This window comes from Capra hircus (assembly GCF_001704415.2).
Source record: "Capra hircus breed San Clemente chromosome X unlocalized genomic scaffold, ASM170441v1, whole genome shotgun sequence".
In the NCBI taxonomy this organism is placed as follows: domain Eukaryota; kingdom Metazoa; phylum Chordata; class Mammalia; order Artiodactyla; family Bovidae; genus Capra; species Capra hircus.
This window is the reverse complement of record NW_017189517.1, coordinates 37,618,431-37,632,432: the sequence shown is the minus strand read 5'-3', so window position 1 is coordinate 37,632,432 and position 14,002 is coordinate 37,618,431.

Here is a 14,002-nt window from a genome sequence, read left to right as displayed (position 1 = left end):
CACATCCACTCTGGGTTCTCTACATATGCCCCGCTTTCCATCTTTAAAACATTTCTACCCCGAGAAAAACATTAAAAACCTCATCAACTTGGCTTGAAGATGTGTTGGTTGTGTCATTTGTTCGATGGAAAATCGTGCACTTTTCTTAACTCTTTTCTTGCAACTCGTCATTTTCCTAAATGGTCATTTCTATTTGTGGTTTTCCAGTCAGCCATTTTAGGGACCTTTATGGTCAAAATTCTTTCACATATTCTATCCCATTTATTGTCCAAAATAGAATCATAAGTGACCCTTAAAATATAATCCAGGCAAGGGTCATTAAATGGTATTCAGCTGATGCCTAAGCTACTCTGTGATATAAGAGACAACTGACATTCATGCTGGTGTCATGGAGGTACCTCTCCATCAGATTGTCCAACAGGATAGGCAGAGATTTTACTTGTCATTTCAGAATTCACAAACAGCAAGGCTAAAGCCCCATGTCCTCTTAAAGATTAGCTCTATCATGGGCATAACATCACTTGGTCCCATTTGTTTAATTTTGCTTTTATTTCCAATATTCTGGGAGATGGGTCATAGAGGATCCTGCTGTAATTTATGTCAGAGAGTGTTTGGCCTATGTTCTCCTCTAGGAGTTTTATAGTTTCTGGTCTTACGTTTAGATCTTTAATCCATTTTGAGTTTATTTTTGTGTGTGGTGTTAGAAAGTGTTCTAGTTTCATTCTTTTACAAGTGGTTGACCAGTTTTCCCAGCACCACTTATTAAAGTGATTGTCCTTTCTCCATTGTATATTCTTGCCTCTTTTGTCGAAGACAAGGTGTCCATAGGTGTGTGGATTAATCTCTGGGCTTTCTATTTTGTTCCATTGATCTATATTTCTGTCTTTGTGCCAGTACCATGCTGTCTTGATGACTGTGGCTTTGTAGTAGAGCCTGAAGTCAGGCAGGTTGATTCTTCCAGTTCCATTCTTCTTTCTCAAGATTGCTTTGGCTATTTGAGGGTTTTTTTTTTTTTTTTTTTGTATTTCCATACAAATTGTGAAATTATTTGTTCTAGCTCTGTGAAAAATACCGTTGGTAGCTTGATAGGGATTACATCGAATCTATAGATTGTTTTGGGTAGTAGCCTAGTTGGTCATGATGTATGATCTTTTTAATATCTCATTGGATTCTGTTTGCTAGAATTTTATTAAAGACTTTTGCATCTATGTTCATCAGTGATATTGGCCTATAGTTTTCTTTTTTGTGTGTGTGGCATCTTTGTCTGGTTTTGGTATTAGGGTGATGGTGGCCTCATAGAATGAATTTGGAAGTTTACCTTCCTTTGCAATTTTCTGGAAGAGTTTGAGTAGGATAGGTGTTAGCTCTTCTCTAAATTTTTGGTGGAATTCAGCTGTGAAGCCGTCCAGTCCTGGGCTTTTATTTGTTGGAAGATTTCTGATTACTGTCTCAATTTCCATGCTTGCGATGGGTCTGTTAAGATTTTCTATTTCTTCTTGGTTCAGTTTTGAAACATTGTACTTTTCTAAGAATTTGTCCATTTCTTTCAAGTTGTCCATTTTATTGGCATATAGTTGCTGATAATAGTCTCTATGATCCTTTGTATTTCTGTGTTGTCTGCTGTGATCTCTCCATTTTCATCTCCAATTTTGTTGATCTGATTTTCCTCCCTTTGTTCCTTGATGAGTCTGGCTAATGGTTTGTCAGTTTTATTTATCTTCTCAAAGAACCAGCTATGGGCTTTGTTGATTTTTGCTATGGTTTCTTTTGTTTCTTTTGCATTTATTTCTGCCCTAATTTTTAAGATTTCTTTCCTTCTACTAACCCTAGGGTTCTTCATTTCTTCCTTTTCTAGTTGCTTTAGGTGTAGAGTTAGGTTACTTATTTGACTTTTTTCTTGTTTCTTGAGGTAAGCCTGTATTGCTATGAACCTTCCCCTTACCACTGCTTTTACAGTGTCCCATAGATTTTGGGTTGTTGTGTTTTCATTTTCATTCATTTCTATGCATATTTTTATTTCTTTTTTGATTTCTTCTGTGACTTATTGGTTATTCAGCAGCATGTTGTTCAGCCTCCATATGTTGGAATTTTTAATAGTTTTTCTCCTGTAATTGAAATCTAATCTTACTGCATTGTGATCAGAAAAGATGCTTAGAATGATTTCAATTTTTTTGAACTTACCGAGGCTAGATTTATGGCCCAGGATGTGATCTATCCTGGAGAAGGTTCCGTGTGCGCTTGAGAAAAAGGTGAAATTCGTTGTTTTGGGGTGAAATGTTCTATAGATATCAATTAGGTCTAACTGGTCTACTGTATCATTTAAAGTTTGTGTTTCCTCGTTAATTTTCTGTTTAGTTGAGTGGGGTATTAAAGTCTCCCACTATTATTGTGTTATTGTTAATTTCCCCTTTCATACTTGTTAGCATTTATCTTATGTATTGCGGTGCTCCTATGTTGGGTGCGTATATATTTATAATTGCTATATCTTCTTCTTGGATTGATCCTTTGATCAGTATGTAGTGTCCTTCTTTGTCTCTTTTCACAGCTCTGTTTTAAAGTCTATTTTATCTGATATGAGTATTGCTAATCCTGCTTTCTTTTGGTCTCTATTTGCATGGAAAACCTTTTTCCAGCCCTTCACTTTCAGTCTGTATGTGTCCCCTGTTTTGAGGTGGGTCTCTTGTAGACAACATATATAGGGGTCTTGTTTTTGTATCCATTCAGTCAATATTTGTCCTTTGGTTGGGGCATTCAACCCATTGACATTTAAGGTAATTATTGATAAGTATGATCCCCTTGCCATTTACTTTATTGTTTTGGGTTCAAGTTTGTACACCTTTTCTGTGTTTCCTGTCTAGAGAATATCCTTTAGCATTTGTTGGAAAGCTGGTTTGGTGGTGCTGAATTCTCTCAGCTTTTGCTTGTCTGTAAAACTTTTGATTTCTCCTTCATATTTGAATGAGATCCTTGCTGGGTACAGTAATCTGGGCTGTAGGTTATTTTCTTTCATCACTGTAAGTATGTCCTGCCATTCCCTCCTGGCCTGAAGAGTTTCTATTGAAAGATCAGCTGTTATCCTTATGGGAATCCCCTTGTGTGTTATTTGTTGTTTTTCCCTTGCTGCTTTTAATATTTGTTTTTTGTGTTTGATCTTTGTTAATTTGATTAATATGTGTTGGGGTGTTTCGCCTTGGGTTTATTCTGTTTGGAACTCTGGGTTTCTTGAACTTGGGTGACTATTTCCTTCCCCATTTTAGGGAAGTTTTCAACTATTATCTCCTCAAGTATTTTCTCATGGTCTTTCTTTTTGTCTTCTTCTTCTGGAACTCCTATGATTCAAATGTTGGGGCATTTAACATTGTCCCAGAGGTCTCTGAGATTGTCCTCATTTCTTTTAATTCTTTTTTCTTTTTTCTTCTCTGCTTCATTTATTTCTACCATTCTATCTTCTACCTCACTTATCTTATCTTCTGCCTCCATTATTCTACTATCTGTTCCCTCCAGAGTGTTTTTTATCTCACTTATTCTTCAAGGTCCTTGTTAAACATTTCTTGCATCTTCTCAAGCCTTGTCTCCAGGCTATTTATCTGTAACTCCATTTTGTTTTCAAGATTTTGGATCATTTTCACTATCATTATTTGGAATTCTTTATCAGGTAGATTCCCTATCTCTTCCTCTTTTGTTTGGTTTGGGCATTTATCCTGTTCCTTTACCTGCTGGGTATTTCTCTGCCTTTTCATCTTGTTTATATTGCTGTGTTTGGGGTGGCCTTTCCGTATTCTGGCAGTTTGTGGTTCCTCTTTATTGTGGAGGTTCCTCAATAAAGGATAAGAAACCTTTATTGGTTCCTTGTGGGGTTGGACAAGTGGCTTGTCAAGGTTTCCTGGTTAGGGAAGTTTATGTCAGTGTTCTGGTGGGTGGAGCTGGATTTCTTCTCTTTGGAGTACAACGAAGTGTCCAGTAATGAGTTTTCAGATGTCAGTGGGTTTGATGTGACTTTGGCCAGCCTGTATATTGAAGCTAAGGGCTATGTTCCTGTGTTGCTGGAGAATTTGTGTGTTATGTCTTGCTCTGGAACTTGTTGGCCCTTGGATGGTGCTTGGTTTCAGTGTAGGTATGGAGGCTTTTGATAAGCTCCTATTGATTAACATTCCCTGGAGTCAGGAGTTCTCTGGTGTTCTCAGGATTTGGGCTTAAGCCTCCTGCCTCTGTTTTTCAGTCTTATTCTTATAGTAGCCTCAAGACTTCTCCATCTATACAGCACTGATGATAAAACATCTAGGTTAATGATGAAAAGTTTCTCCACAGTGAGGGACACCCGGAGAGGTACACAGAGTTATATGTAGAAGAGAAGAGGAAGGAGGGAGATAGAGGTGACCAGGGGGAGAAGAGGGGGAGTCAAAGGGGGAGAGAGAAATCTAGCCAGTAATCACTTCCCTCTGTGCTCTCCACAGTCTGGATCCCTCAGACATGTTCACGGAGTTACACAAAGAAAAGAAGAGGGAGGAAGGAGACACAGGTGGCCAGGAAGATAAAAGGCGGGATCAAAAGGAGAGAGACAGATCCAGCCATTAGTCAGTTCCCTAAGTGTTCCCCACAGCCTGGAACACATAAAGAGATTCACAGAGAACACATAAAGAGATTCACAGAGTTGGGTAGATAGGAGAAGGGGGAGGGAAGAGATTGAGGCGACCTGATGGAGAAAAAGGAGGGTCAAAAGGGGGAGAGAGCAATCAAGCTAGTAATCTTGCTCCCAAGTAAAAATGGGTACTGAGGATTGGATTCTTAAAGGTACAAAATTGATAACAAATACCAAAAAGCAAAGATTAAAAATCTAGAGTAGAGGTTAGATTCTCAAAAATACAATATTAACCAAAACAAAACAAAGACACAAAAATTATAATATATATATATATATATACATGAAGTTTGCTTTTAAAATAGGGTGTTTTCTTAAGGCAATAGGAGGTTGTAAAAATGAAAATTAAAGGAGTGACAGAGGATTTAAAATTTAAAAAATTTTTAATTAAAAAAATGATGATAGTAAAAATATATCTAGGACTTTCTCTGGTGTCGTTGTGGACAGTGTGGGGTCAGTTCATTTTCAGATAGTCCCTTGATATGGCTTATACTTCTCAAGATCTATAGGCCCCTTCCTATGTAGTTGGTGCTAACTACAGGGTTTTAATCTATTGCACCTGTCACTTCCAAAGTGGTTCCCTCTGTTTATTTTAGCTTCTTCTGTTTGCTGGTCTCTTCAGTGTCTAATTTCTGCCCTGACACAAGGGGGCGGTGGTGGTCACATTTTTTAGGCTCACTTGTTCAGTCGTGCTGTGGGGAGGGAGCAACACTGCAAACAAATATCACTGGCGTGTGTGGGGAGTGCTTGCAGTGTCTCAGCAATACTGGGTTTGCCCCCGCTCACAGCGTGTGTGCTTTCCCAGTCTACACTGCTCAGGCCCTAGGTTGCTCTGCTGAGAACTGTCTGAGGTGGGCCCTGGGTTGCATGCACTTCCCAGGTCTACGCTGCTCAGGTTCAGGTTCTTGGGTACTCCACAAAGGCGCAGACTTGGTTGGGCCTGCGTTTTGTGCCCTTCCCAGGTCCAAGCAGCTCAAGTGACCAGGTGCTTGGTAAGCGCAGTCGCCCCCAGTTGGAGGCTGTGTCTTGCTGCCTTCCCTGTCCCAGCTGCTTGCTTTTCTGGGTGTACAATGGGCATGCCTTCTCAGGTGTGTTGTGTGTCTCTTCTGGGAGCTGATCTCTGGCTGTGACCCTCCTGGCAGATGTCGACCGACCAGCATCCCAAGAAGTCTTGGTTAGCAATGAAGCCTGCTTGCAGTTTGGTAGAGGAGGCCTCTCTGGGCCCATGATTGCCTGCTTCCAGCTCTGGCTGCCCCTTGCCTGCCTGTCTCCAGTGGGGGATGGACCGGTCCACAGCCGTCTAGCTCTGCTCAGTCTTTTGTTCTGTGAGCAGGTCTGTCTTAGGTTAGGGCTTTTTGCGGGATAGCTATCCCACAGTCTGGGTTGCTATCTCAAGTTAGTTGCCTCAGATTGCCCTCGGGACATTCAGGCCCGGTCCTTACCCTAAGCAATGCAGCCTGCGGCTCCCTGTCCAGTCCCCTCTTTCTAGTGGCAGATGCAAGCATCTGGGCTGCTTATCCACTGGGAGTTGCCATTAGGGAGGTAATCTGTGGGTTTTAATTAATTATTTATTCATTTATTTTTCCTCTTGGTTATGTTGCCCTCTGAGATCCCAAGGCTCACCACAGACCCACTGGTGAGTGTTTCCTGATGTTTGGAAACTTCTCTCTTTTTCAAGACTCTCTTCCCCAGACAGATCTCCATCCCTACCTCTTTTGTCTCTCTTTTTATCTTTTATATTTTGTCCTACCTCCTTTCAAAGACAATGGGCTGCTTTTCTGGGTGCCTGATGTCCTTTGCCAGCATTCAGAAGTTGATTTGTGGAATTTGCTCAGCGTTCAAATGTTCTTTCGATGAATTTGTAGGGGAGAAAGTGTTCTCCCTGTCCTATTCCTCCACCATCTTAGGACCACTAGTATGTTATTTTTAAAATTGGTTTCTGAAAGATCTGTATTATGAGATAGATTATAAAATTCCAAAGAATGAAATAGCTTTTTGGTGCTTATCTGTTGAGCATGCATGCTAAGTCACTTCAGTTGTGTCTGACTCTGTGACGCTATAGACTGTAGCCCACCAGGCTCCTCTGTTCATGGGATTCTTCAGGCAAGAATACTGGAGTGGGTTGCTATGCCCTTGTCCAAGGGATCTTCCCGACCCAGGGATTGAACCCATGTCTCTCATGTCTCCTTCATTGGCAGGTGGGTTCCTTACCACTAGTGTCACCTGGGAAGCCTTTATGTGTTGAGAGGGAAAGTTAATGACATAGTTGCTGGTATTTAGAAAAATCCATCTCTTATGGCTGGAAAAATGGCAAACAAGGATGAGACACATATGGCATAAATTCATGCATGAGGATAAGTAAAGTTTATTATTATCAATCTTTCTCCTGCTACCCTGATGTCACTAGGCCTAGGGCATGAAGCTTATTACCTAGATAATGGAAGAGTGATGTCAATTATCACAGATTAGGAAAAAAGAAGATATGACATTAAAAAAAAAAAAAATCTCACCTAACAGGAAAAGAGGGCTTCCACAGTGACTCAGCAGTGAAGAATCTGCCTGAAATGCAGGAGACACGGTTTCAATCCCTGACTCAGAAAAATCCCCTGGAGAAGGAAATGGCAACCCACTCAGTATTCTTGCCTGCAAAATCCCATGGACAGAGGAGCATGGAGGGCTACAGTCCATGGGGTCACAAAAGAGTTGGACATAGCTTAGTGACTAAATGACAACAATCAACAGGAATAGGAAGAGAAAGTAGAAAGCTATTCTGCTTCTAGGAAATTATATACAACTTAACTTAACATCTCCATAACAATTAGCACATCTAGTGCCCAGATCTTGGTTTCTAAAACCATTTTCCATGAAGGCAATATTGAATAAAGGGTTGATTGTAGAACTGAAACAGAAAATATACAAAATGATCCTAGAGTATCTTGTAGTCCAGAACGTACTCAGAAAATGAAAGTGAAAGTCGCTCAGTCATGTCCAACTCTTTGCAACCCCATGGACTGTATAGTCCATGGAATTCTCCAGGCCAGAATACTGGAGTGGGTAGCCTTTCCCTTCTCCAGGGGACCTTCCCAACTCAGGGACTGAACCCAGGTCTCCCGCATTGCAGGTGGATTCTTTACCAGCTGAGCCACAAGGGAAGTGCTCAAAAATCCCACAAAATTGACAGTATGTCAAAGGGATACAAGAATCAACTGGAAGACCTCCCAATGACCAGAGCTAGAGTAATTTGAGAAATAAAGTAAAAAAAAGTATCAGTAATATTGGATTATAACTCAAAATATAAAATAGATATCCAGGAGTCCATACTGCTATAAACAAATGATGAAAATAAATAATTGGGAAGAAGAAATAAATCTCCCATGTGGAAGAATTCAGATATTTTATTTAGATACTGTTCCCTCAAGGAAGTGAAGTGTATCTCCCTATTGTGTAAGTATGAGATGTACATAATGACTTCCTTCCAAATTGCACAGTATGGAAAGGGGGTAAAAAGTATAACTTTACAATGAATAAATCTGACACATTAATTCAGCCATGTGATCAAGGTAAACATCAACAGAAGTAAGTCATGATGCTATATATTTTTAATATGTTGTGAGGAAAATGGCACTTTACTTCTGTGGTCTTCTTTCCCAAAACACATAACTCTAATCTAATCATGAGAAACACACTGGACAAATCTAAGTTGAGAGATACTCTGCAAAATACCTAACCAGGACTCTTCAAAACTGTCAAGGTCATCAATAACAATGAAAATCTGAGAAAAAAAAAGTCACAGCCAAGAGGAGCCTAAGAAGATGTAACAAGTAAATATATCGTGGATGCTATCCTGAAACAGAAAATGGACATTAGGCAAAACCATAGAAATCTGAATAAAGTACGGACTTTATTTATTAATAATAGTAATGTATCAGTATTGGTCCATTACTTCTGAAAAATGTATCATACTGATGTAAGATGTTAATAATAGGGAAAACTGGGTATAAGATATATAGGAACTCTCTCTACTATCTTTGTAATTTTTGTGTAAATCTAAAACCTTTAAAATAGAAGGTGAATTTTTCTAAGTTAGTTTATATGCTATCCTAACACACTCTCTGCTAACAATGACCCCACCATCTGAAATGTGTTTCCTGTTATATTTGTCTATTAAAAACCCTACTTATCTCTCAAGGTCTGACCCCTATGGGTCCACTTCCATGAAACCTTTGAGCTACAGAATCAGAAGTGATAGTTTCTTTCTTTGAATTCCCAAAGCACTTTGAACACTTCTTATGCTGTACCTTATATTCTGCCTTCTAGTACAGTTATTTATGTGAATCTCTTAAGTCTCCCATTTGGCTTATAAATTTCTGGAGGGAAGGGAGTATATCTTTAATTTAACAAACACTGATTTAATACCCAGTGCATGCCAGACACACTCTTAGGGCTTTAAATCTACAAAGATGAACGAGATTCTCCCTGTGAGTTCTTAAGGAACTCACAATATAAAGGGGAGGCTGAATGTATACAATTATAAGTCATATTGTGATTAATTCTGTGGTGAATTAAGCTATCACCTGCCTTCTGTGTTCCAGAAAGTTTAAAGGCATTCCTTTACTTAATCCTCATAAAACTTAAAAGCTGAGCATTATAATTACATTTTACAAATGAAGAAAATGAGATTTGGAGAGGCTAAATAATTTGCAGAAGATTAGGGATTCAAAGACAGGTATATTAATATACAAAGCCCATACTCTTTCTATTATACCATGATTTAGCACACTAGCTGCCATCTAGTAGATGCTCAAGAAATATTTGTTGAAAGAATGACTAAAGGAGTGTAAATAAGAATGTTAGTATTTTGTAACTACATATTAATCCTCAACTGCAATCCACAGTTGATCCTTCACTACCTAGTCTGATCTTTTAATTATTTGGTAATTGACCTTGACATTTACCAGGCTCTTCCATGTCAATAATTCTCAATTGTTAAAGAACTGTGATCCCTTTCATTTTTAAAGAATAATTTTCTGCAACTGTTTCCTAACAGAAATCTCTGAAGGCTTGTTGAAGAAAACTGAAGAGTTACAAACAGTGGTTCATTCATCAGAAAATATTTATTTAACACCTTATATATGGCATATGGACTTCCCTAGTGGCTCAACGGTTTAAAAAAAAAAAAAAAGTCCACCTGCAATGCAGGAGACTGCCTGCAGTGGAGGAGATGTGAGTTTTGATCCCTGAATCAGGAAGAACCCCTAGAGAAAGAAATAGCAACCTACTCTTGCCTGGGAAATCCTGTGGACAGAGGAGTCTGGCAGGTTACAGTCCATGGGGTCGCAAGAGTTGGATACGACTTAGTGATTAAACGATGACCACCACCACCATATGGCATATTATCTGCTAGGAGCTGTCAAGAAAACAAAGTTTGATTAATGGCATGCTTATCAAACCATCATCCTAGCTGGTTTCTTCAGGCCTCAAAATCCTTCAGCTGCTATTTTGTTAGTCATGATGGAAATACAAGTTAAATCCATAATCAAATATCATTACACACCCAACAAAATGCTTAAAATCAAAAACACTGACAATACCATGTGTTGGCAAGGTCATGGAAAAAAATGGATCTCTCATACACTGTAGGTGGGAGTGTAAATTGGAACAATCACTTTGGAAAACTGGCAATATCTACTAAAGTTAAGAATGTATGTAGCCAGTAATCTAGAAATTCTACTCCTGAGTATATACATAACTATGAAATGAGTGTATATGTGCACCAAAGACATGAGCAAAGTTTATAGCCACACTGTTCATAATAGCCTCAAAGTGGAAACAATGTAACAGTGGGATGGATAAAAGTTGTGGTATGTTCACATAATAGAATGGCAATAGAAATGACCGATTTTCATTCAGAGAGCAAATGAATGAATCTCACAAAAAATAAAGTTGAGTGAAAGAATCCAGGTACAAAAGAGTATGCAATGTTTCATTACATTTACATAAAATTCAGAAATAATCAATGCCAGTAGAAATGAGATTTATGGTTCCCTTTAGCTGAAGTAGCAGTTGGGAGCGGGCACCTTGGGGAGATTCTGTTTCTGGCACTTTTCTATTTCTTGATTTTGGTACTAATTGCACCAGTGTGTTCACTTTGTGAAAAATTCATGGATGAATTTGTGCACTTTTCTGTATGTTTGTTGCTGCTAAGTCTCTTCAGTAGTGCTAGACTCTGTACGATCCCATAGACAGCAGCCCACCAGGTCTGCGGTCCCTGGGATTCCCCAGGCAAGAACACTGGAGTGGGTTGCCATTTCCTTCTCCAATGCATGAAAGTGAAAAGGGAAAGGGAAGTCGCTCAGTCGCATCCGACTCTTGGCGACCCCATGGACTGCAGCCTACCAGGCTCCTCCATCCATGGGATTTTTCAGGCAAGAGTACTGGAGAGGGTTGCCATTTTCACTTCAATAAAAAATAAAGCTTACCCAAAACCAAACCCTTCAGCATTTTCCATTCTTTAAGCGGAGTGTCTTAAACTTGCTTGATCATGATAATTTCTTGGGGCCCTTGTTTAAAACAAAAATTTATCATCCTGCTTTAAAACCTACTGAACAAAGATCTCTGAAGGTTCAGGAGTGCTGAGAGTCAGTATATTTAAAAAAAATCTTCCAAGGATATTATTTTTTAAACCCTTTACTGGTGTATAATTGACATGTAAACACTGCATATACTTAATGTATACAGGTCTATATAAGTTTGGAGATAACTATACATCCATGAAACCATCAATACTATCAAAGCCATATACATATCCATCACTGCCCATAAATTCCTCTCACTCTTTAATTATTATTTGTGTGTGCATGCATGTGTGGCAAAAACAGAATGCAAAATCTACCTTCTTAGAAAAAGATTAAGTGTGGAGAAAAAGTTTTTGTATACAGAAAGACAAATAACATATGGTTAATTCTTAACTTACCCAAGATCGTAATAAGGATGTTTAAAAAAAGACATAAGATACAACAAGAAAATATCTAATCATAGCTATGTATTTGAAAGGATAAGAGGTCCAATTTATGAACACATATGCCCTTAAAAAGATCTATGATAGGAGAAGTGATATCTTTCTCCAATATGTAAAACATGCCAAGAGTTAGGGAGAGATTTCAAATGTCTTAGTTAAGGAAAGTAATCAAAATGACTTATGAAGCCAAATAGTTAACATCAATATGATAAAGGATTAGAAGAACTGATTGAGATAAATTCATACCATCTGTTCATTTTACACTTAACCAAAAAAATGAAAAATGCCATAAAATTGATAGGATTCAAGTGAAACAAAAAATAGAAGTCAAGCAAAATTAAATGAAAGAAGTCATTACTTCCTATCATACTGTGGCAGAAACCTAAATTAATGTCTAAAATATTAGAAAGTTGAAAGAGATGTATAGAGGGTAAGCAAATTTCTACTCTTAGAGGAATTAGAAATATGATAAGAGGAATAATTGGTGACATATAAACCCTGTTCTTTCAAGATGTCCAAGCAAAGTGTGTGTGTGTGTGTGTGTGTGTGTCTGTGTGTCTGTGTGTGTGGCGCTTAATGTACATGTGGGTAGATGGTTGACATAAAGATTATTTTCAGGGAAAAAGTAAAGTCAAAGTCTCTAAGGAGAAAATAGATCTTCTCTTCTGTAGAAGCAAATTGAGGGATCTTGGAAATCCACAGATGAAGAAGGGAAGAATGTGTAAGGCAAAGATAATGTATTGCCTACAGACCTTCTAGAGCTGTAATTTTTTCAACTTTAGTGTGTATCAGAATACCAAGCCCTAAGGAATTTATGAAAATGAAGAATCTTTGGCTTCTGTTCCAAGGATACTGATGTAGCAAAGATATGTAGGGCCCAGGAGACGGTGTTATAACAAGAGCACCCTGACACACACACACATACACGCATGCATCATACTGAGTTTCTGATGTACACTAAAGTTTGAGAACCACTAAACCATGCTATAGCCTAGGAAGAATGGTGAAACTATGGCTAGTGAAAAATCTTCAAACATTTTTAATATGGAAAGTATATTTACTTTCCCCATATTAAAAGTCACTGCTATGTTTAAAATTGATAACCAACAAGGACTTACTATATAGCACAGGGAACTCTGTTCATATTATGTAACAACCTAATTTAGGAAAGAATTTGAAAAAGAGTATACACATGTTTAACTGAAACACTTTGTTGTACAACTGAAACTAACACAACATTGCTAATCAACTATACTCCAATAAAATAAAATGTGTCTTTTTTTCAAGTCCTGAAAAGGAGCTAAACACCTAGGTCATGTGGCTGAACCTCGGTCATATGCCTGTATCCTAATTGCTAAGAGCAAAAAGTAGGAAAATGCGGCCCTCTTGAGCTCTGTAGTTAGAGGCAGGGGACTTTCTTCCACCGAGATACACACAATGGACAACTCCCCCATACACAAAGGGAGTTCACATGCTACACAACCATAAAAGATTGGTAAATAGTCACCATAAGACATCACTTGTGAAAATCTTGATTAAGCTGTTGAAAAAAAGGATTCCCAGGTTTGGTAGCCTCACTGCTGAGCCATTTTGAGGTCAGTTACCATTAGTACTTTGAGATCAGTTTCTACTTTTATATTCTCATTTTCTTCTCAAACCTCCTGGATATATAGTTCCTTTTCTGTACTGTGTTGCTTCTCTGCTCACTCCTGATTCCTTCACTTTCCTGTATACTACCGATAGCTGTGTGTTCACAGATTTTACTGAAGGACCAAGTATTTACAGTATAACAGCAAACAGCTTAAAATTAAATGTTAAATACCTTTCACATTAAAAGTTCCTTAGCCATTCTAACAGGGCTGAGTTTTCTCAATTCTCTTTCTCTCTCCTTCACTCTCTCCTAGTTTCCCTCAGATGCCAAACTATGCCAATACTAATAGTTTCTCAAGCAGAAATGTTTTGCTCCGGTTTATTCCAACCATGCCCCAAGGGTAATCGTTGAGCAATCAAAATGATCCATCAAAGTGTTTGCTAAAACAAACACAAATCTCTTCCCCTAAGAGGAAATTTGCAGTTACTTAGCACTTAAACTGACACTTTTATTTTCTCCCCATTAGTTATTTCATTTGTTTTTCAGGCATGAGTTGATGAGCACCTGGCCTGATAGACTGATAAGAGGATTGAAAACAAAAGGACAGATGTGGGGTACATTAGACGGGAAACATAAATCAATAGACCATGATGACTAAGTAGATATGGATGATAGCTTAGGTGAGGGAAGAGGGCCACCTTAACAACAGTGTTTGCAGTCTGGGTGACTAAGAATCTTGATGTTTTGAGATTTA